This window comes from Meriones unguiculatus, chromosome 17 (assembly GCF_030254825.1).
Source record: "Meriones unguiculatus strain TT.TT164.6M chromosome 17, Bangor_MerUng_6.1, whole genome shotgun sequence".
In the NCBI taxonomy this organism is placed as follows: Eukaryota; Metazoa; Chordata; class Mammalia; order Rodentia; family Muridae; genus Meriones; species Meriones unguiculatus.
The window spans coordinates 52,712,365-52,735,614 of NC_083364.1; the positions used below are offsets into that span (position 1 = coordinate 52,712,365).

General features: G+C 36.2%; 1 protein-coding gene across 10 annotated transcripts in view; it reads right to left on the bottom strand.

Annotated features, from left to right (window-relative positions):
- Bbx (BBX high mobility group box domain containing) overlaps positions 1-23,250 on the bottom strand; it is a 237,706-nt gene that overhangs the window by 149,072 nt on the left and 65,384 nt on the right. For 2 of the 10 annotated variants that reach the window (XM_060370529.1, XM_060370528.1), the window contains exon 1: positions 17,871-18,064. The exons of the other annotated variants lie outside the window; for them this stretch is intronic. The gene's annotated coding sequence lies outside the window, so the exon portion shown is untranslated. Of the gene's footprint in view, positions 1-17,870; positions 18,065-23,250 lie in introns of those variants that run through there. 10 annotated transcript variants of the gene reach the window in all.

The window sequence follows — 23,250 nt, forward strand, 5'->3', positions numbered from 1 at the left end:
AGTAATGCATTATACTCATGTGTGAAACTGTCAAAGACTAACCTAATTATTAATGACTACTCTGAACCGACCTTTTCTCTTTCTAACTTATTATTATGATACTTGGGTTTGAACTTAGGACCTATGTATACTAGGCAAACACTCTACCACTGAGCTGTATGCTTTTTAACTTTTTAAGACAGGGCTTTATCAAGAAGCCTAGGTTGGCCTTGAATTTATTTAATAATCCAGGCCATACTTGAAATTTTGATCTTCCTATCTTGGGTTTGAATATACTTTTGAATGGAATCTCTTTAGTTTAAAAAGGCAATTACAATGCTGAAGTTACTCTATATAAATAGTCATGAAAAATCAAAGAGCTGGTTTTGTTAATATGAGTACTTTGTTCATTAAATCATTGTATTATCTTATATGACTCAAACCCTTTCATATATGTAGAATATAATATATGTGATATGGTCTAATGTGAGGATCTACACATATCTAAAATACCGAAGTTCAAACCGCTAAACTCTAGGGTGACAAAGACTACAAAGACAGCCCTACCTATAATGTAAAAGCAACAATAAAATATTCCTTTCTTTTTTAACAGTAAGAGGAATGCAAAAAACTTAGCACTAATAAATGCAAACTCAGGCCCAGAATACATTTCTCAGTCTTAGCTATATCAACAAGGCTTGTCCAGTGTTCTGAAAGTGCCAAAACATGTCGTGACATATAGCTATAACCAGATTTTAATTATTGTACTTTGGAGGAAAGATTAACATGTGAGATCTGGATTTTGGTGTCTAGTTCATAGACTGCAGTGAACCTAGTCAGTATCAAGAGTATCACATAACAGCTTGAGAATCTTCTAAGTACACTATAAAACAGACTTCAACAAGCTCAAAATTCGAGTGTTCTTGTTTAGAGTTAAATCTGTAGCACAATCCGATACTATTGCTAACAAAGTAAGTGTTTTAATTAATTAATCAGGTTCTCTTTATCTCATATTCCACTTCCATTACCCTCCATCCATACAAAGCAAGCACTCTGATGTGATTATTACGTTCTTCGCATGGTGCTAATTTTACATAAAACTGAGCGTTGTGCATAATACGCCAGCAGTGGAGACCATAAATGCTGTTAACCGGGAAACTCTAGATTTCTCTTTTGAAGTTCCAGAATGAAAATTCAAAGCAGACTAAAAGACATTTCATCTGAATTAAAAATCTTCAACTGTGGAGAGTAGGCAGACTGATTAAAATCACCGATATTTTACATGTTTATAACACTGAAAGTTAACACACACAATCTAATCTTAGTAGTGCCAAGTAGGATGAATAAACATTCAAAGGAAAAGAGAGTGGCCTACCCTAACAGAAATGAAATTTAAAATGACAACATGTGAATGAATCAACTTTGCACAGTCCCTCCAAATAAGCTGGACTTAGCAAAGATTCCCAGTCCAGCAAGAAGAAACAAAAGCCCACTCTACCCCACACTAGGGTGTCAGGTGAGGAAATAAAGAACCCAAAATGCCTCCAGGTCAAATCATTGAGAAGTAATGGAAAGCACCTGGGACCAGAAGGGTTGAATGAAAAGCGTAGTTCATGTATCTCTTTGAAGTCTCTTAAAAGAATGGCATCATATGTAATTTTGTATAGTGGGTTCAGAGCTTAAAACTAAACTTTAAATTAAGATTTAAACTGTTCCTAGCAGGCAGTTTGGGGTGCTCAATATTACAATTAAATAATCATCAACCCTGTCCAAAAGTAAAGCTAGTTCACCTTGGATATCTGTCTATCAAGTGGAGAAACAGAATTATAATAAACTATTATTACATGAGAACTTTCACAGGGAACTGAGGCCTTAAACTCTAAGATACAATTTTCAAAATTATATAATTTTCAAAAATAAAAGTGAAAGAACTAAAGGGCTTTATCCCTGTAATCCATTATGCCAAAGAGCCATAATGCCTAGGACTCCTGTGTACTAGCAAGACAGAAACATTTCAAAAGACCACTTTCCATATATAAGAATTCATATTAACATAATTCAGTCATCACAGGTTTGTGTTCATTGTCGCAACAAACTAAGTCAAGATTAACACAAGAAACAGAAATAGGGGGCTGGAGAGATAGCTCAGAGGTTAAGAACACTGGCTGTTCTTCCAAAGGTCCTGAGTTCAATTCCCAACATCTACATGGTGGCTCACAACCATTTACAGTTAGATCAGGTGTTCTCTTCTGGTGTGCAAGCAAAATGTTGTATAAATAATAAATAACTAAATCTTAAAAAAAATAAAAGAAACACAAATAATAGAACTATTAACTATTTTCATTAAACTACCCTTTGGAAACCAAGGTACCGTAATAAGATCAACAGACTCTACCAAAGCACATTGCATATGAGGCTAGAGAGATGGATTAGCAGTTACTTGGATTAGCTTTAAAAGGACCCATGTTCAGTTCCCTGCACCTAATATGGTGGCTCACCATCCCAAATTCTAGTTTCAGGGAATCTGTTCCCTCTTCTGACCTCTTCAGATACTGAGCATGTATATGGTAAATACATACATTCATACAGTCACTCATACACATAAAACAAAATTCATAAGTATAAAAATTATTACAGTAACTGATTTAAACCTCCCTCCTCCTACCCATTTTATATATTAAGAACACAGAGCCACCAATTGATATAGGTATGCTTCCCAGTTATACAAATAAGAGGAAAACATCTCTGGAGTACAAATAAAATAAGTAAATCATTCATACAGGCTTCTTTATGTGCAGGAAAGGTTTTGTATTTTTAAACTAGTATTTTATTAATGCCCCCAAAGAACAAAAAACTAATTATAAGACAGCAAAGGATTTGTCATTTACATTTGATGAAGGATTTATTTTCTAATTTGCAACTTACAAACACTGGTCCACATTTTCATTTCATTATCTCTTGAAATTTGCCTTCCTGAGTATTTTTAGTTTACCTTGCAAGGTACAGAATGCACTCCAGAACTTAAGATCAGGAGGTTAATATCTTGGTAGGATTAACATGCTTTATAATTGTCCTCCTGAGAGATGTTTTTCAAAAGGAATATTTCCTTTCAATTAAAATCCCACAATAAAGATAACTAAGTATCTCAAGGCCCAAATGACACAGATTATTGTCTAATGTATTAATGGGTATTGTGAATGAAAGGTAGAAAACAGCTCTGAGGCTGCCCAACTTATTAGCAGTGGCTTTAAAAATCAAACACACAAACAATTGTTCCACAAACACATACTGCCCAGCCTGGTACACGCTCAGTACTAAGAAGAGGCTGCAAGCTAAAGTGGTTCGTTTGTGGGATTCATTTTGGTTTTACATCAATTCTTTACTATTAACTATAGGAAGAAAAAAAACAAAACACCAAGCATTTATGTATTTGTATTCACATATCCAATGTTGTTTTCAAATGATCAGATATACAGGTTCTTCTGTTGTTACTAGATTTCACCTGTGTCTGTTTCCTCCTCATTAACAATTAATTTGCACTTCAGTTTCCATCTGTGAAAACGAAGTGCTAAAAGGACAAAGTTACTTAAGAACTGGGGACCTTAAGCCAAATCCCCCAAAACTACTTTCCCCTAAATTCTGCAAGCTCAGTAGGAAGAGACCCAAATCTGAGCAGGAAAAACAAACAAACAAAAAAACAATTAGCTGCTCTAGAAATTGTAGGCTTCCAGAGCTCAAATCAAATATTTTAAAAGTAAACACTTCACAATTATAAAAGAAAAAAAAATCAAAACACTTCTTTCAAGTGGGGAAGATCAAGGAAATAAGAGTACTGTTTTGAGGAACAGGATAGAGATTCTGTAGAGAATTTTTCTATATGACAAAGATAGGCTGCTTTTAGATAGTGCTTTTAGGCACTATCTCTTCATCCTTGTTAGTTCCCACTCTACTTGACTAATGAAAGTGTTCTGACTGCCAGTTTTCAGATCAGAAGAGCAAAAGCTATAAATGGTAGCAGATATCTTTTAGATATCTGTGCATCCATTTGCAGGGAGGAGGATGGCATGTGTATGGAAGTGAGAACCACTTGGCAAGAGTCTTTCCTTTTGGTTCAGTACTAAGGACAAGACTCAGGTCCTTGGCAACTAGCACCTTCACCTGCCGAACCATCTCTCAGGCACACATTGTAAGTATTTTAACACAATAAAAACCAGTAGATGCCACTTTTGTACCTGGCTTTGAATTTAGGATCCTTCTACTTCACTTAGTTTTCATAGTAGCTAAGAGTACAAGTTATGCATTGGCAAATGCAACATCTTACTCTTGGTTTTTGTTAAAATTTAAAATGTTTCTTATTGTTTTATTATTACGCCTCTGAGATTGTTGAACTTCATTAAACTGGGTGAAAAGAATCACCTCAAAGAACACTAAGAAGAAAGTTATTCATAAAATTGTATATGATATATAAACCACAGAGAAAAATAGCTTAGTTAATTTTGTTAAGAAAACAGTTGAAATAGTCATATATAAGTGATTGGCCTTTCTATGGCTGTAATATTTGTTATCAGTGAGAAAAAAATTCATTAAAAATACTCAATATTAAGATGGGTATTTATTTTAAAAAGAAAAACCATTTTAGGTACTAAGGATAAACCAAGACATTAAATAAGGAAATTGTAAGTATTTTTACCACAAATAAAAATAAAGCATATATTCCTGTTATGCATTATTTCCTAAATAACTGAATGAATTATCTTCAAATAAGCCATTCTTGTATCACTGTCATGGCCATGAACTGCTATAGCTTGGATCTGGAATGAACTCAGAAGGTTCATGTGTTAATGGTTTAGTTCCCATACTGCTGTTGCTATGAGTTGCTGGAATTCTAAGAGGCAGTGCCCAGAAGGAGGTTCTCAGGTCTTGAAGCCATACCACGAAAGACTATGATCTTCACCTTCTCTTACATTCCAGTGCCAAATGATGAGTGGTTCTGCTTGAACGAAGACTCCTGCCAAGACATACTATCACAAGGCACAAAGCAACAGAGCCAATAAATCATGGGATGGAAACTCTGACACCGTGAGCCAAAATAAAGCTTCTCTTTAGAAGTTTATTGTTTATGATTTTGGGAACTCATTACAGTAATAGAAAGCTGACTAACACAGGCTCCTACAAACCAGGCACATGAGTGAACAACCATAAAATAATCCTCTGGTCCCACTCAAAGTTTTACATGAAAGCTGACGTACTGACTCTAACCCTATAAGAGAAGAATCACTCAGTGAAACTACTCCCAAAGTTTTCACCCACACAAACTGTGAGATAATACATTCATTAGGTGCATAACTTTAAGTGCCCGTCCAATCTATCAAACTATGCCCCCAGTGGATGCTTGAAAACAAAACAGCACTAAACTCTCTAAATATTAAGTATACATTAAATAACAGTTTGGTTTATAAATTAGAACCAAAGTGGCTGTGACAAGTAAAATAGTAAAATAAAGAAATTAGAACACTGCACCCCTCATACCAGTTATGGGAACATGATCTTTCTTCTTCTGCATTTTTACTGTACTTTTACCTGGTGCCTTAAAAGAACATGTTTTTTAAACTTCACTAAATACATCAACATTTCTAAACTTTAGAATTTTTAACTGCTTCACAGAATACAAAAATATTGATTAGATATTTAAGCCTATTTTACCAATAATCAGGTCTCAGCCTATGTCCCAAGCTATAATATGATGAAAAATTATTAATAAGCAAAAACTAATCCCACTTTCCCATAACCTGTATCAGGAGCTCAAGTTGTACTGATAAACTTTACATTTTAGTAAAGTTCAACTTAATTCACATAAGTACCTTATTCTCTGTGGTAGATAAAAGCACTCTCATAAACCAGAGGCTATTCTAGGTGCTGTGTCAACCATTTAATTCTATAGCCCTATTTACAGATGTAGAAGTAACTGTAAGTTAAGGTATTTCCTCAAGGTCAAATAGCTATAAAACTTGACAGATTGTACATAGCAGCTAAAAGTTGCTGGAAAACAAGAGAGAATGAATGTTGAAGTATCATTTCCTCAATTCTCAACCATGCAAGGGCACGGGTCTTTCTATGTAGGAGGAAGCAACAAAACCAGAGCCCACAGGAAAGGAACACAAAATCTGCAGGACAGAGGAGCCTTCTTCTGATTGGTCAAACACTGGGCCCAAGAGGGTAAGACAAGCCCGTTGATTTGCTCTCTATATCTTTTTGCGGCTTGCCCCCAGACAAGCACAAATCATGATAACTGCATGGCAATGCATGGTAATTAAAGATCACAGCTTTCTATCCAGATAATCAGAAACAATGCCCTAGGAAGAGGGCAGAAAGAAAAGAGTTTGGGAAGTGATTCCTTCAGTTTCCTATAAACTCTTGGTTTCAAGCACATAAGTGCATTCTGATTTTAAATACCATATAAAAACACTGGAAAATGAACTATAAGACAAATGATCCCATTTTCAAAGTGGCCACTGAATTTGGCAAATAAGTGGGTGAAATACAAGCATGCTGAAAAGGCTCTGACATGTGAAATAACATGAACTAACTAACAGAGGGCTACTCAGAACTTTATTCCTCAATTCAACCAAGACAACTCTCTACTAAAAAGGAAGTTCTCAATATTTCACAGGGAATATAAGATTCTGTTGTCTACATAACACAGTAACAAATATACCTAGAATAAAATACAAAATTCATCAATGTAAATAAAAAGAAACCGGAAAAATCTCAAGTTGCACAGAGAGCCAATCAACTAATGCCAACCAGAAATAACAGATACTAGAATTATCTGAAAAAGGTCTGTAAGGAAGACCTGTAAGAATATTTTAATGGGTCTGGCAAGGCAAGTCAGCAGTTACGCCACCTGGTGCTCTTTCATGGGATCTAAGTTTGGTTCCCACACTCACAAAGTACCTCACCTTCTGACTTCACAAAAACCAGGCATACACAGTGCACCTACCTACATGGAAGCAAAATACCCAAACACATAAAATACATTTTTACGAATGTTTTAACAAGGAAGGATCAATATTCTGGAGAAGGACAAATCAAGAGAGAAAACTTAAGTATAAAATGATACAGCAACTCTGGAAAAATGTGGCTATTTCTTCAAAACCACAGAAGCCTACTCGTAGATATTAACTTACATAAATCAAAGTCCATGACACATAAATACCTATATATATAAGTGTTTACAGTGGTTTTACTTAGAACTACCTAAATTAAAAACAATAATAAGTAAACAGATAATGACCTCTGTGTGTAAATAATATGTGTCTGTCTGTGTGTATAGGTATGTTAAGTATGTAGTGGAATAATGTTCAGCACACAAAAATTAGACTTCAGATATATGAAGAAACATAGATAAATCTCGGATACTATATAAAGTAAAAGAAGCCAGTTTTAAGAGCTTATATACTATATGATTCACCTAATATGACATAAAACCACTCATAGTCATGAATACTAGATAGTGATAACTGATGGACCACAAATGACAGAATGATAAAATTTCAATGAGGTTAATAAACTTCTTTATTATCATATAATGTCTATACATTTTTTGGTTCATAGAGCTATACAAACAGTCAACTTTACTAACAACTAACCTAAACTATGAAAAGTTTCCCAAAGCCCAAAGTTTTAAAAGGCAGAAAAATAAATTTCTGGACTATTTAGGAATAAAAGCATTTATAAGGAATGCACTGTTTCAGCTGACTGACCTGAATGCATTTGGCCCATTCAAGGCTACTGCAATTGACTGAACTGCTCTGGTGCTGAAATGACTTACAAAGGTGTAATCTTACCCAATATATTACTTTTTCTATGTACAAAACCAAGACCAAAATAGCACATGAAAGAAAAATCAAAGAACATCATGTCACTCACTGCCTGTCATCACGCAGCAACTCAGGTCTTCAGCAGAAAGATATCGAAAATAGTCTGAGAGGAGAATCTCTGTCTTTCAGAGATCCACTGCAATGCTAATAACTCCATCTGGAATCCTAAGTTATGTTCTCTATAATCTGTCTATAAAGTGACTTTATTTTCTCTGCTTTACTAAAAAAGAAGTGAGGGAATTCCACTTCCAGAATGATGGAAAATGTGTGTCTTTATTTTCTTTTTTCACTAAATACAATGAAAAGTACTAGACAATAAACCTGAAAGGCTGAGAGAGAATTCTGAGGTGGAGACCAGCTTGGGCCACAAGTTGACGTCAAATTTGAGCTACAAAATGATTTCTGTCATCAATACAAACGCAGACACACAGACACAGACACACCCCACAACAACAACAATTCTAAAAAGATGCTAGGAGGCACACCTTATACACCTTTCTGGACCTGAGAGATGCACTGATGAATTCTCTGGTTTTCTTTCTCTTTTTACTTCATGTTTTCTAGTCTTTTAAACTGAAAGAGCTGACCATCTAAAAATACCAACTGACAAACACCCAAGGTCCAAGCAAAACTACCTTTTCCTAGACAAAGGGCAAAGAGAAGGGAAGCATAGCAACCCAAAAAAATAAATAAATAATTGTTTTAGGAAAATCAAGCATCTCATAATTTTTTTCTTCAATCTGTAGCCCCACATTTACTATTGTCAGATAAAAACCAAGTACAGAACACTTAGACTTCCACCCTTGACTGACTATAAAGGTAAGCCACAACCCACAGACTGAGGCAGTGCAGAGGAGGACATATTAGAACTAGTGATTTGAACCCCCACCACTCACACATAGAGTCAGCATAGGTCATTAGAGGACAACGAACTTCTAGACACCTACTTAGTAGTAATGCCTCCCTCTGTCGTTTTCCAGGGAGTCACAGGAAACCTAGTGGACAATCAAAACCTTAACCACTGCTTAGCATTAGTAGGGAAACTCCCCATTTCCCACCCTAGTCCATTGCATCAGTGGAAGCCAGGCAGAGAGCAAAGGTGAAGCCCTTCCATCGTTTCTAACTAAGATATAATCAACAGAAGCTTAGTAGAGGGTGGGAATCCCTTCCTTGCACAGCAGTAACCAGAAGCTCCTGTCAACGGAGGACAGATGTACAGTACAGCAATGAGATAGTGCCAACTCTTCCTACAGCTAGGTCAGTGTCAAAAATTGAGAAAATTCTGGAACTGAAAAGCTCAGTAAGTTTATCAACAGGTTTAGCAGCCTACTACAGGAGTCAGGGAAAAGATTAATAAAACAAAAATTAACGATTCTGAACAAAAAATAAAGTACATTTTAAAAAATTATACAAAACTTCAGAGAAACTGTGGAACAATAACAGACATAACTAAAATCTAAAAAGTAAAGAAGTAAGAAGGGCTGTAAAATAATAACAGAAAAATTTCCAATTTGGCTCTACACACACACAGGCATCCCTCTCCACACACACAGGCACTGACTCATAGTCAGTCTTCTGAAAACCAATCATCTCCTTCCTCTCAAATACTGAAAACATCAGGAGAACAATCTATATAGAAATGACAGATCAAAGTACAACAGATTTCTCATCAAAATTCACACAGGACAGAAGTTGAGCATTTTTTAAGTACTGAAAGAAAAAAGAAAAAAAAGACAAACCTAGCATCCTATACCCAGCAAAAATATCTTTTGGGGGTGACAAAATAATGGCAGCCTCAGACAAAAAAAGAATTCAGAAAAATGTTTAGCAGCAGACCTACCCTAAATGGGTAGCTGAGGAAATTCAATAAACAGGAAAAAAAGAAAATATAAAGAAAAACAGACTTGAAATGTAGATTAATACTATAGACCTTCATTCTTCTTCCTCTAAATTACAATAAATTCCTAAGACTGTCTTGTCTAACGTTTTCTAAATGTATATGGGAAAGTATTTAAAATAATATTACAGGGCCCTTAGATAAGGCTCAGCTGCTCTTTCAAAAGGCCTGGGTTCAAATACCAGTATCCATATATGGCTCACAACCATCTGTAACTCCAGTCCCAGAGGATTCAATGTCTTCTTCTTGCCTCAAGAGCACTGCATGCATGTGGCACATAAATATACATGCAAGCAAAACATGCATACAATAAAATAAAGCTTAAAATATTATAAATCATAAAATAAACATAAAGGGAAAGTGAATACAATTATTAGATCAGTAGATGTTAACAATAAAGTATAACCAATTTCAAAATATAAACGTATTTCAAAAGTATAGTGACAGGTAGATTAAAAGTAAAAAGAAATAGTAAGTTATACAAAGGTTGTTCAAAATACAGTAAGAGTGCTATATTAATCAGATTACACATTTCAGAACAAAGGTAACTATAAGAGGGAATGAGAGACTCTATACAAGACAATAGGATCATATAAATACAAAATGCCAACTCTAAACTTATATAAATAAGACTGTACAGAACCAAAAGGATTTACAGGCAACAAACAATAGTGAAAAACTATTAGTGAAAAACTAATAGTGAAAAACTAAATTAAGAGCAACACTCTTATCTTAGTAATTGACAGAACAATTAGGCAGAAAATCAGCATATACAACAACTCAATTGAATTTTATAGACTCCTTACTTAACCCAACTGCAGGAAATATTCTCATCTTATTTTCGGTTATGAGTCTAACCTTTAATGGTTGAACCATCTCTCCAGCCCATCTCATCTTATTTTTAACAAAGTACAAGAGTGATTCAATAGAGTAAAGACAGCTTTCCAAATAAATGGCACTGGAGTGAGCAGACATACATGGACACACACACATGCACACAAAATGTTTAGATTTTTTGTTTATTTAATGGTAAAAGCATGCACATACATTTTGGCAGCATCTTTATTCATGATAGTCCCATATCCAAAATAGCCTACATGTTTCTATGAAAAGTATAAACTATAATATTTCCAAAATAAGAAATACAAGTGAGCAATAAAAACAAACTACTGATACACACAAATTTCATGAATCTCAAGAAAGTAATGTTGAGTTCAAAAAACAGTCTTAAGAGACTACCGGCCTACTATGTAACTTTATTTCTAAAATAGCTTTGAGCTGATGAAGTACAGAAATAAGCAGATATTGTTTGCAAGGAGTTGTAAAGGAATGGAAAAAAAAAAGAAAATGGCTATATTTATAATATGGGAAATGACAGGGGTCCCTGGGATGCTGGGAACGTTCTTTATCTTGATTGTGGTGCAGCAGTACTCCGGCTGTGGCACTATAAGCCATGTGAAAGAAGTGACAATGGGTAAAGCTCCAGTGACAGACACAGGGAATATCTGCATTATTCTGATAACTACATCTAAGTCTACAACTACCTCAATAAACAGGTCAACATAAACCATAAAGGAAAACTAGTGAGAAACAATGATCAAAACACAGTCCAATGCTGTGGGCTTCTATTTCTCACTCACTACATGGACTATGACCTTTGCAGTACCTTGAGCTAGAGTTCCTCAGTCAGCCTTCATTATTCTATTTCCCTGAGTTGATCTGAGGGCTTCAGGTATCAGATGCGGACGACTGTCAAATTTATATTTCAGGCCCATTTCTCTCTTCCAAAACCCAGACATATTTTACTTTTAAATGAGTACTTCAACCTACTTATCTCACAGACACTTCAATATTGGAATTTAAACGTCCCATGTTTTCCCCTTAAAGCCCCAGATGTACTTGTCTTGGGGTTTTCCCTGTTGCTGCAGTTGTCACTTGCTATGGTCTGAATATCTGCATCCATCTAAAATGTTATGTTGAAATCCTGCTCCTTGAGATGAAGGATTTTAGCATAGGGGTCACTGGGCAAAGAGGTCAGAAGGGTAGAGAGCTCACAGATAAATTAGTTCCTTCATTTTTTAAAAGAACACAAAGAGCTCCTTTGCTCTTTGCACTATGTAAGGACAGCATAAGAAAGTATAATCTGTGAGCCAAGAGATAGCCCTTATGAGAATAATATCTACTTCAACTCCTGAAGAATAAGAAATAAACTTTTATTTTTTTTAAGTTACTCAATCTATGATATTTTGTTATACTAGCCTGAATCAGCTGAGATATCAGTATATCACCCAACCCATCCAAAAGTGACCAAGACAGTATGTGGCTTATTCTGCCTTACTTATTATCACATATGTAATCATAGAACCTTAAGCTATTCAAGTTCTTAAATACAGTCAGTCAGTCCAGTTTTTAAATCCCCCACCCCCAGTTAAAACATTAATCCCCCTGCCTGATATCCTCCTGTGGAAACTAAAAAAAACTTCTTTAAAATGCAAACCTAAACACCTCTCTTTTACTTAAAACTTTTCAACATTACCAACATGTTTATAAACCTCAGTGCATACAAAATCCCCAAAACTCTGATCTCCATTTGCACTATGCCACTCTTCAGGCTCATTTCTCAACTCTATCCAGAATAAGAGTTCTGGTTACTTCACAGCATTCTATTTTCTCTTTAAAGCAGTTGCATTTCCTCCTACCACTCCCAGCATCTAATCATGAGATCTCATTCATCATCTCCTCTAAGACAGTTTCATGAGCCCTACAACTAAAATAGACCCTTGCTACATAATGAACAGGATATCCATACAACTCCAAGTACAACCCAACCAAATGAAAACATTTTAATATAAAAAAATTCATACAAAGTATTTAATATTTTACAGTTAAGGTAATAATCGATGTGCTATATTTCAGACTATTAAGTCATATTATTTGACTTGGTATCTTACTTAAGTTAACTCAGGCATGCTCAATAGATGCCTAACACCTACTTTCTCTGATGCTTTCATAGTATGAAGTATAATAACTCCAGTCAATTTTGGTCATTCATTAACTATGACTTTAACCTATTCTAAATACTTTAGCAACCAGTACACTGTTTTCTAACAATTCTTTGTCATTTAGTAGGCATTAAGGCAGTTTCATGTGTATGTGTATGTATATATTTGTTTATATATATATATATATGTGTGCACATAAACAAAAATATATGAGCACTTTAGGTTTTGAAGTTCCCTATAAACAGGTAACACACTCTAAAGTTATTTATCCAACATTCTTTCTAAAGCATGATATCTTCCACCCAGTCTCTCAATAATGCAAATAATAGGGAAATCAAGAAAATAACTGAAATAGTACATAATACAGAAAGTGATTTTTTTTAAACTTGTAGAAAACAGTTCATAAGCAAAGTCTTAACAGTTGCTTAGGTTACGAATGTCAAGTCTATATGATTTGTGTTCTTGGCCTTTACTATAAGCATAAGCACACTGAACATAGCCATTTCCCCATCTCAAAGGCTGTTTCAGTTCTTTAGTTAAATGTAGATAGTTGGCCAGGCAGTATGGTGGTGCAAACCAAAAATCTCAGTACTCAGGGAGGCAGACACAGGCTGATCTCTGTGAGCTGGAGGCCAGCTTGGTCTACAAAGTAAGTCCAGGACAGCCAAGGTTACATGAGAAAACCTGTCTCAATAAAAAGTAGGTATTTTATGTGTAGTACTTCTCAAGAATTAGCTAATTCTACTAGTAATCATGCTTCCATTTGTCATATGCCCTTATGACTATACTGTTCTATTTGGCTGTTACGTGCATGGTTCCTGGTTCTACAAACATTCAGTCTTCACTCCCCAAAAAAAAAAAAAAAAAAAAAAAGATCTAGTTAAAAGCACAGCTATGAAAAAAAAAATAAACAAAAAAAAAAAACATATTCACAGAAATACATATCAGGATGTAATACAAGAGGACAAGGCAGGAAAAAGCAAAGTAGTATTAGCCAAAGGATACAAAATATGATACAAGGTAGAGAATGGAGGTATAGAACTACTGGGAGAAGAGGAAGGAGGGATGCTCAAAATTGCAACTCCATTCAGCTTATTCTACCTCAGACTAATGAAACCACAGGCTTGCAAACTGTGAAGACTAACATAGCATCAGACCTAATTAGCCAAAGCATTGGAAGGATAGCCTAGTCTGACTAGCTGGTTAAATGTTCTAATAAAGAAAGCCACTATTTCTTTAACTGCTACTGAAGATATTCCTGTAATGTACTAAATGAATACTTTCTCTCCCCATAAGAACAGTACAGTGAGCATAATTAAATATGTCACTGCTGATGATAAGTCTCATCAGATTTTAACAGACTGTTCCTGTGGGACCATCAAGCTTCACTGGACCCTAAAGAAGATGTGGACATCCTGGTCAAAAATAAACAGATGAGCTCAAGGATATTCACTCTCTGGAAACTCTTTTCTTCTTTACCGCACTGTTTAAAATCAATTTTTTAAAGCAGGAGAGGAAAAGGAGCTTATTTTCCTGTAAGTCAAGAGAAGGAAAAATAAACCTGGTTATCTGAGCTCCTACTGTATCACTGAAGCTTTTCCAAAGTAATAGGTATTCTTGAAAAATCTGTTCCATTTGCAACACTGTTAAAGCAATGAGTGCCCCAGGGCAAAGCCTGGGAATAAGAAAGGTAAAATCCAATTCCTAGGTGAAGAATGAAAGAATGGGGTGGGGGGTACTCACACAATATCCAAGCATTTACTAAATATGTTTTAATGTACTCAGTACTGTGCAAAACACACAGAGCTACCGCAAAATATCCTCCTCCCTATGCCTCATTTTCTTCATCTGCAAATTTGGAGAGTGGCCATATATGTCTCTGCCTTACTATATAAAAGCTCCCCACACTGATTTACTCAGAGCAAATTGATATTATTCTCCTAGCAACTCTGAGTATGTACAGATGCCAACAGGGGTTGCAGGTAAGACAGACTGCAAGGAAGGAGGAGAGGGAAAAGAGAAGAGTAACAAGGAAGACAGGTGGTAGTGGGGTTATCTAAATAACCAAAAAGATGCCCAAATTTCTAAGAAAACTATTCCCTGCAGTTAATTTAGGAACATTAATTATTTCTCTCATTTTTGCTTTGGACAGACAGTAAATGAGTAGCATATCTTGAAAGGAGCACATGCTAGTATGTTCTGGGGTTTAATATTAGTACCCTGAAACAAGAACATGAAGAATCGACGTACAGAAGCTCTCTGTTTTCTTTAGGGTTGTTCTGCTATTCTACCTGCTGAGCTTCACTGGGACTTGAGCTACACACTAGGAACACTGCAGTGTACAGCAAGCTGGCTATGCAGAGGCTAACAGTGTAACCTTGTATAGTTACCTGTTCCTCGACAAAACACTTCCTTCTATTCCCGTCATTCACCAAGCGTGTTTTGACAGGGCCAATGAGATAGTTCACAGGATAAAGGTGCCTGCTTCTAAGCCAGATGACCTGAGTTTGACTGAGGGATCAAGATGGTGAAAAGAGAGAACTACCTCACAAAGGCTATCCCCTAACCCATACACACAAGCTACAGCAACACACACACACACACACACACATACATACCTACATACATACACACTTAAATAATTCTGACAAAAAATTTTGCAAAAGTGGTATGGTAAACACATTTCCTTTTGATATTTCATGTTAAACCAATAGTCCAGTAGAATATTCTGGACAGAATAAATCTATTTCTAGGAAAACATTTGAAGAAATACTGAATGTGAACACTGTGACTGGCTGTTAGGTTAAATAGATTTTTAACTATGAATTGCCAAGCTTTGAATAGTGAATTGGAATAAACACTAGAAAGACAGGCTGAATTAACAATATTAACTGTAGATCCAAATGAATCAACTGTTCACTCTAAAACTGCTGCTATATGAAGGAGTGGTCATGCAGACTTGTAATCCCAGCAGCACCTGGGAAGATGAGGCAGGAGGACCAACAAGTTCAAAGCTAGCAAAACCCCATCTCATAAAAAACAAACAACAAAAGAAAAATCTGATACGAGTTCAGCAGTCACTCTCCATGTGTGGAATAACTGATCCATTGGTTTTTCTCTATTTCATAACTGTAAATCCTAGAACTACAGTGGGAGATGGCGCTACAAGCATGGAGTAGGAGAGGCCTAATTTAAGTCATATGAAAAGGAGGTAAGAGCCTTAGCTGACTTCATGTAGTCAAAAGCACCAAGGTCAACTTAACCACTGAAAACACGAGTAGAACTAGGGGTTCAGAACTAGGGGCTATAGCACTGTTTTATCTCTACATTCTCTGCATTCAGTGCTGGACACCACACAGCCAGCCAAAAGGAATGTTTAGTCCAAGGCATCCTATTTAAGATAGTGACAACCAAGAAGAGTCATCAAAATTGCAAAGGAATTCTAAACAATGATGGAGCTAGAAATGCTTAGCCTCAAAAAGTTCAGTCTTGGAGAAGAAATTCTGTTGAATATCTGATGGGCTGTATGTGACAGAGTTCAGACCTGGGAGGACATAAGCCAAAGCAGATCTAGTGGTCACAAGGTATCCAAATTGAATCAGAACCTGGATGGTTAGGTGATGCAATGGTTAAAAACTCTAACTACATTAGAAATAGGAGGAAATGATTTTGAAACTACCAATACCCTGGCTTCCCCCTAACCAATTAAAGTAGAACCTCTGGAGGAAAGAACAGGTAATGGTAGTTAATAAAAATCTCTCCTTGGGTTTCTAGCATGCAGCTGTACATAAAAATGACCAGAGAAAATACAATGAGGTGTCAACCTGTCAATGTATGCTGTGTGGGAATTTCTTCTCAGGAATCTCAATTAGATTTACCTACCACATCTTTTCTGATCAAGAATCATTCATTCGCATGTTCCTTTATTCTTCTGTGCTATTAGGAAATGAACCACAAGTTTCCTTCCACTGAGTAACACCCCTTGGTCCCACAATCTTTTATATATTTAGCTTGCCAAATTCAGCATTATCTTCTAAGAGCATGAAGATTTGCTCTTTGTAAATATTTGAAAAGAAGTTAAGTTAAATTTCCTTTAAAGGGAAGAATAGTCTCCTAGAAGACAGAACTTAAGTTGGGTTATTACTCTTAGCATCTATTCGTAATAATAGGTTTCAAGATTTCTGTGGTAATGGTGTAAGAGAATATGCGCATTATCATTCAGAAATAACTGTAACTTAATTACAAGATGTTACTAACTGAAAACATGCAAACATTCAAAACTTCTAGTTCCCTAGAATAAAAATAATTAAAATCAAGCATAAAATACTTCATAGTTTGTATGGTCTTTGCCACTAGTAGCTTATCCTATTTTTAATATTTTTCCTATTTTTAATATTTTCTAATTTTTTCTGTAATAGAACATATGATTTTAAGTAGTAAAACACTCCACACTTTCTTCAGTGTTTTTTATAATAATCTTTGTACCTTACTACTGAATAAAAACATAATCACCCTAGAAAAGACACAACCATGTGTATTCAAAGCATTCTGGGAAGGCATCATTGCTCATGGGCTATGCTTCTGGGTTTTAGTGATCCCCTTCAGATTTTTCCATTGCCATGTAATACACCCTTTAAACTTTAAATCCCCCACTCTAGGTTATGGTAAAGCATCAACCATTTCCTTTTACTTCTGCCATCTGCCAGCTCAGAAAGCTCCTAATGAGTCTGAAGCTTCTTCCAGGCCACTTGAAGTGTCTCTCATTAATCTTTGTCGTGTGGTTCATAAATAATGAGACAGGTATTAAAGATCATCATCTTGTTTACTGACAACCACCACCACCACAAGAGTCTGCAATAACACCTTGGATTTCACTAGACCCAGGCAGGCCCCACCTGAAAGAGTTCTGATGTGGGGGAGGAACACAAAGGTTTAACAATTTTTTTTTAACCATTAAGCTAGTTAACTGCACGAGGTTTCAAGTAATGATTGCCCTTTCCATATCAAAACACTAGGAAGAATTCAGATCGTACAGCCATCTGAACAGCTGCTGGACGGGCAGTTTGCTCCACAGCCAACAGTCAGTCACCGTTCCGTTCTCCAAGCACATACCTCTCACAGAAATGTTTTCAGTGCAGCAGTCTACTGAGCTGGTTGTGACACCGGCACGATGTGACAACACAATTCATGATGGTTTTGCTTTTTCAGCCTGCCCCTTTCTTTTCTAAGAAATCTTTTCCTCACTTTCCACTCCCCAAAGAAAACCGAACCAACAATACTTTCAGAAAACCTCCTTAGTCTTAGAAATATAATGCTTTCGGAAGGCAGACCAGCTCTACAGAATAGCTTTCAGAGAAGCAGGAAGCTGATCTGAACAGCAGAGAGAGCAGGGATGGGGCGGAGCAGAAAGGAACTGAGCTGGGGAGAGCACAGACAGTCCTGGCAGCTTCTAGTTAGTTATTGACAGTTTCATCTAATAGCACGGATTTATGAACAGAAACATCAGGCCTGTCATTCCTTTTCTTTTACGAATCTCTGTCAATCTACTGAACTATTACACAGGAGAAAGTAGGGCCTCGAGTTGCAGGGAAATGATGTAAGTTTCCCACTCCCACCAGCCCCTGCTCTGCCAATCCACCTCTACTCTGACCTGTGACTATCCCCTCCCCCACTCCCTCCCTCCCGCCGCCTAGGAGCTTAAGGCCCCCAGGCTTGCCCAGCCCTGGGCTACAGGGTGCCAGAAAGTATTCAGCAGAGGGTAAAAAATATTTTTTGTTTTAGGAAACTCCTCGGAGAAAAAGTAAATGCTTTTCTATTTAAAAGAATAATGCTGAATAGCCCAAAGCTAGTCAGTCCACAGGATAAAGGATATTAAGCAAGACTGGGCTAAGGAATGCAATTTAGCCAAAGGCAGCAGGTATGAGGTAGCACAGCATGCAATAGTGGAGTCAGGAAGCTCAGGTCTACATTCCTCAGACCACTTCTCTGACCTGGAGCCTGTTGGTTTAACCTATGGTTTCCTTTCTGGTAAAAACAAAAGGAAGAATATAAATATCAGTGATCTCTTGAACTATGGGAATTTTGTGAATTGACACCTCCTTAAAAATAAGGCAAGAGCCAAAAAGTAATCTGTGGCTGTTTACTCATAAAGTAAATTCCTCATATTGAGCTATTTAAAATATGCTTTGCTAAAGTACTAGCCATGTGAAAAGTACTAGCCATGTGAAAAGGACTAGCAACATACATACTGGAGGAACAGATAGAGGGAGTTCTTAAGAATTCTGAACACATGCTCAGGACAGTTTACAAACAGATACATGGAAGCAACTAACACCCATGATCCCACCCTGTGACAACATTTACTATTTCCTTGGGTCAGCACTGTTCAAACTTAAAGGACATACCAAAAATTAAATAAAGTATAAATAGATATAGATAGATGGATGGATGGATGGATGGAAGACAGACAGCTATCAAGAGGAAATATGCACGCTCCTATCAGTACTTGACTTTCCAGAGGCCAAAGGCACAGGGACATTAAGGGGTCATCTAGATCACTCTGAATCCCCACCCTTTTCTTAAAGCTGGCCAACCCTGGACGACTGCTAGAGGATAGTGGCTTACCTGCTGAGGAACCCAAACTCCTCGCAGAATACAAGGTGACAATTAGTACTGCCAATGGATCATCAACAGTCCTAAACTACTCATTGTTCTGCAACTCCAGTAGCTTTCCCAACTCATACGTTTAAAATTGGAGGACAACCAATTGAATCACCCACTGATAAATCATTAAAGATATTTTTAACTGATGGATCACTGTCCTCATGAATATAACCCACAAATTCTCCTCACAATATTCTCATTCTCATCAAGATATCTATATAAACAAAATTTCACATTATATATATTAGAATAGAAATATTAATCTTGAATAATGCTAATCTACCAAAATTATTATAAAAACACTAATTATGCATTTCATTAAGAAATACATCCTAATTAAATTGTTTTACCTAATATTTTTATTTTTAATTTAATGCATGTCATTATGATCAGTGTGCACTAACCATCGCTTTTGATAGGTTTTATAGAGCCATATGGTCTCTATTAAAATTTTTACCACAGAAGTATAATGAAGTGTTCCATAATAAATATTTAAATATAGTAATAGTAAGGTAAAAATCTAGTAAGAAATGTACAATAAAGAGTTCAAGCACAAAATGCCCAAATATGTCCAAAATTAAGGTGTAAAATTTCAAATGCCAAAGGCATAATTACTAAATGGATAATGTAAAATAACTAAGCTATAGTGTTTGACTACCTAGTTAAGCAGGAAAAGAACCCATCTTACTAAGATATCCAATATTTATAATACAAAGACAAATATGCCATCATCAAGAAACTTAGGAATTAAAAAAAATGACTCTATTTTCCAAATTCTTTTACCAGAGCAATGATGAACATTATCGTTCTGGTCTACCCTTTCTTTCAAATGCTAACTACTTCTCAAGAGTGAACAAAAAAATACAGCAAAGAAACACACACACAGCAATCTAGACCCTCAGATGAACCACTGAAGCCACTAAGTTCTTGGGTTGAATACTGCTCTTGTTTCGTAAATTTAAACTATTCTGCATGAAAATCCTTTCAAAATAGGAGACTTGTTTTCATCTCCATAATTTAGCCTTCCCTGGTGTTTCCTGGGCAATTATCAGTAGCACCAATCCTGCTGAGTATTCATGTCCCCCAAACTCCTTTTAAGGAATTCTGCATTTCACCAGGAAGCTGAGAAAAGTGGAAGCCTGGACAGGAGTGGCTGCCAGTTCCTGCCTACACTGCAAACACAGAGACAGGGACTGGAACAGACCTCTAACACTCTTCACTCTAAAAAGAAGTTAATAACTTCTTACATTATCTCACAAAACAAGGTGAACTCATAGGCATGAATGGGCTTCACTTAAAGATTCTATATCAAAATTTACACAGTTCCAAATTTTTCCCCCTTTAGTCAGGCTCCTCCTATCACTTCTCATCACTTAATTCCTCCTGCATGCATCCTCCTCTCTCCCACTCTAATTGCTGTAGGTATGGAAATAAACCCAAAAGTGAGATCTCTTTGATCCTAATAAAAATGGATCAAGTAGGGGCTGGAGAGATGACTCAGCAGTTAAGAGCACCACCTGCTCTTCCAGAGGACCAGGGTTCAATTCCCAGTACCTACATGGCAGCTCACAACTGTCTATGACTCCAAGATATGATATTCATACACATACATGCAGCTAAAACACCAATGCACATAAAATAAAAATAAATAAATTATTTTTCAAAGGATTAAGTAATGTGACAGCCATCACACACATCAAGTTTGTAGCATTTATTTCCAGAGGCCAAGCAAGGTTCCAAATCAATGGTACTGACTGCTTAATAATGTATACAATAATATACATTACAATGTATTCAATGTTAACTATTCACATTCTAGCCATACCTTAATCTGATCTGCTAGAAGTAGTTCTCAGAAAGGCACAATATATTTTTAATCCATGATGCTGGTTTATTTTAATATCAAAGCCACTCCTATCCCCCAATCATTCACAAAAATCCTTATTGCTTTTATTACTCATCTGCTCACTAAATGTTTTTGTTTTTTGGTCCTTTTGGGACTTGAGGTGTCCATGCTCCTAGTGGGGCCAGTGGTCCCTGAACTCTCACACTTCTTAAAAAATAAAGGGAAGCACCAAATAAGACTCTCAGTTTTAAGAAATAACAAAAAATAAAATAAGTAACATCAGCTGGAAGATTAAATTCTTAAAAAGTTAACTTACATTTTCTATTCTGTTTTAAGTAAGAATAGTGTAAATTAAGCCCCCTATTTTCGTGAGTTACTATACGGCTACTATTATTATACTCTACAAAACACTACCATCATTTTCAGGCATCACTATTACCATCTGCGTCTCCATCTCTATCATGTACTTTTTCTTTAGTTACCTTGAAGACATTAGGTCTAGGAGTCACCCCAGTAGGACACATTCTTGAACTGAGAATGGAGAGAGTAAGGGTTTCAGAGAAATAAAAGACAAGAGTGGTCTCTAGAAGAGAAACAATATGCAGCAGAATGGAGGAACTAAATAGTGGCTTGACACCAAAAATTCAATACAGGGAGAGAAAGGGGAACTTAACAACAAATTACATAAAATGCCTAAAAGAATAAAAGGAAAACTGGAAAAAACCAACATTTATGCTAATCCACACAAAAGTGACTATTTTAATCAGCTATCATTGATATGGTGCAAGTATGGTGAGAAGCACTTACATCTCCAAGTATCAGGATATCAAGATGTTCCTCAACATCTGAACTGCAAATCTAGTTCTTTGGCAAATGTTAGATTATACATCCATGCAAAACTATTTCCTGTGTTGCTTTCAATATCTGTTTGGCCTTTAATCCTCATTGTTTTTCTCTTCTATTTAAAACTAAAGCCTTTTTTTTCCCCTTTTCACTTTCAGTGTTTAAGGAAAGTCATTTTTGCCCATTTTCTTTCAGTAGCATCAGGCTGTGTACCATATGTATATATAACCTATTAGATCATGGATGGCCCCATCTGTGACTTAGTTTTGTTTTCCCCACTTGCCCTACCAAACATGACTCAAGTTCCACACATACATAAAATCTCAGTACTTCGTCCACCGTGCAGCTTTCATTTAAGTTAGAACCAAGACTGTCAAAAAGTTTTTAAGAATACTAACTCGGGTGCTGGAGAGATGGCTCAGAGGATAAGAGCACTGATTGCTCTTCCCAAAGGTCCTAAGTTCAATTCCCAGCAACCACATGGTGGCTCACAACCATCTACAATGAGATCTGGTTCCCTCTTCTGGCGTGCAGGTGTACATGCTAACACACATTGCATAAGTAATAAATAAATAAATCTTTAAAAAAAAGAATACTAACTCAAAGATTCAAATTCCTTTTGCTCTTCAAGTCTTACCTTAGATCACCACAAGTGACTGAGCTTTAGGAGGTTAGTGATTGCTCAATGGCAAGTAGTTGGGGAAGTTAAAAGGGACTCCCTTAGGTTGAAATCTGTCTGTGTTCCTGAGTATCCACTATTCAATTTAGAATTCAGTTTTCAGACAAAAGATAAACCTTGAAGTCATGATCACAAAGAACTTATTTATCAGCTACCTCAGAGACTTTATCCACGGGGTGTGTGTGTGTGTGTGTGTGTGTGTGTGTGTGTGTGGCACAAGATTAGACCCAGGATTCTACACAGGCTAAGCAGGTGCTCTGCCACTCATCCACAGCCATGATACCTTAATAACCTTTTTTAAAAAAATACAAAAAAGTAATCAATTACATTTTTGGCCTCATAGTCTTTCAGATTTTACCATATACAAAAGTCATATTAAACTGAAGGACTAATTAACTCCTAATACAAGCCAAAGGCGCATCTAACAACAAACTAAATCACATTCATAAAGTCAAATTTTT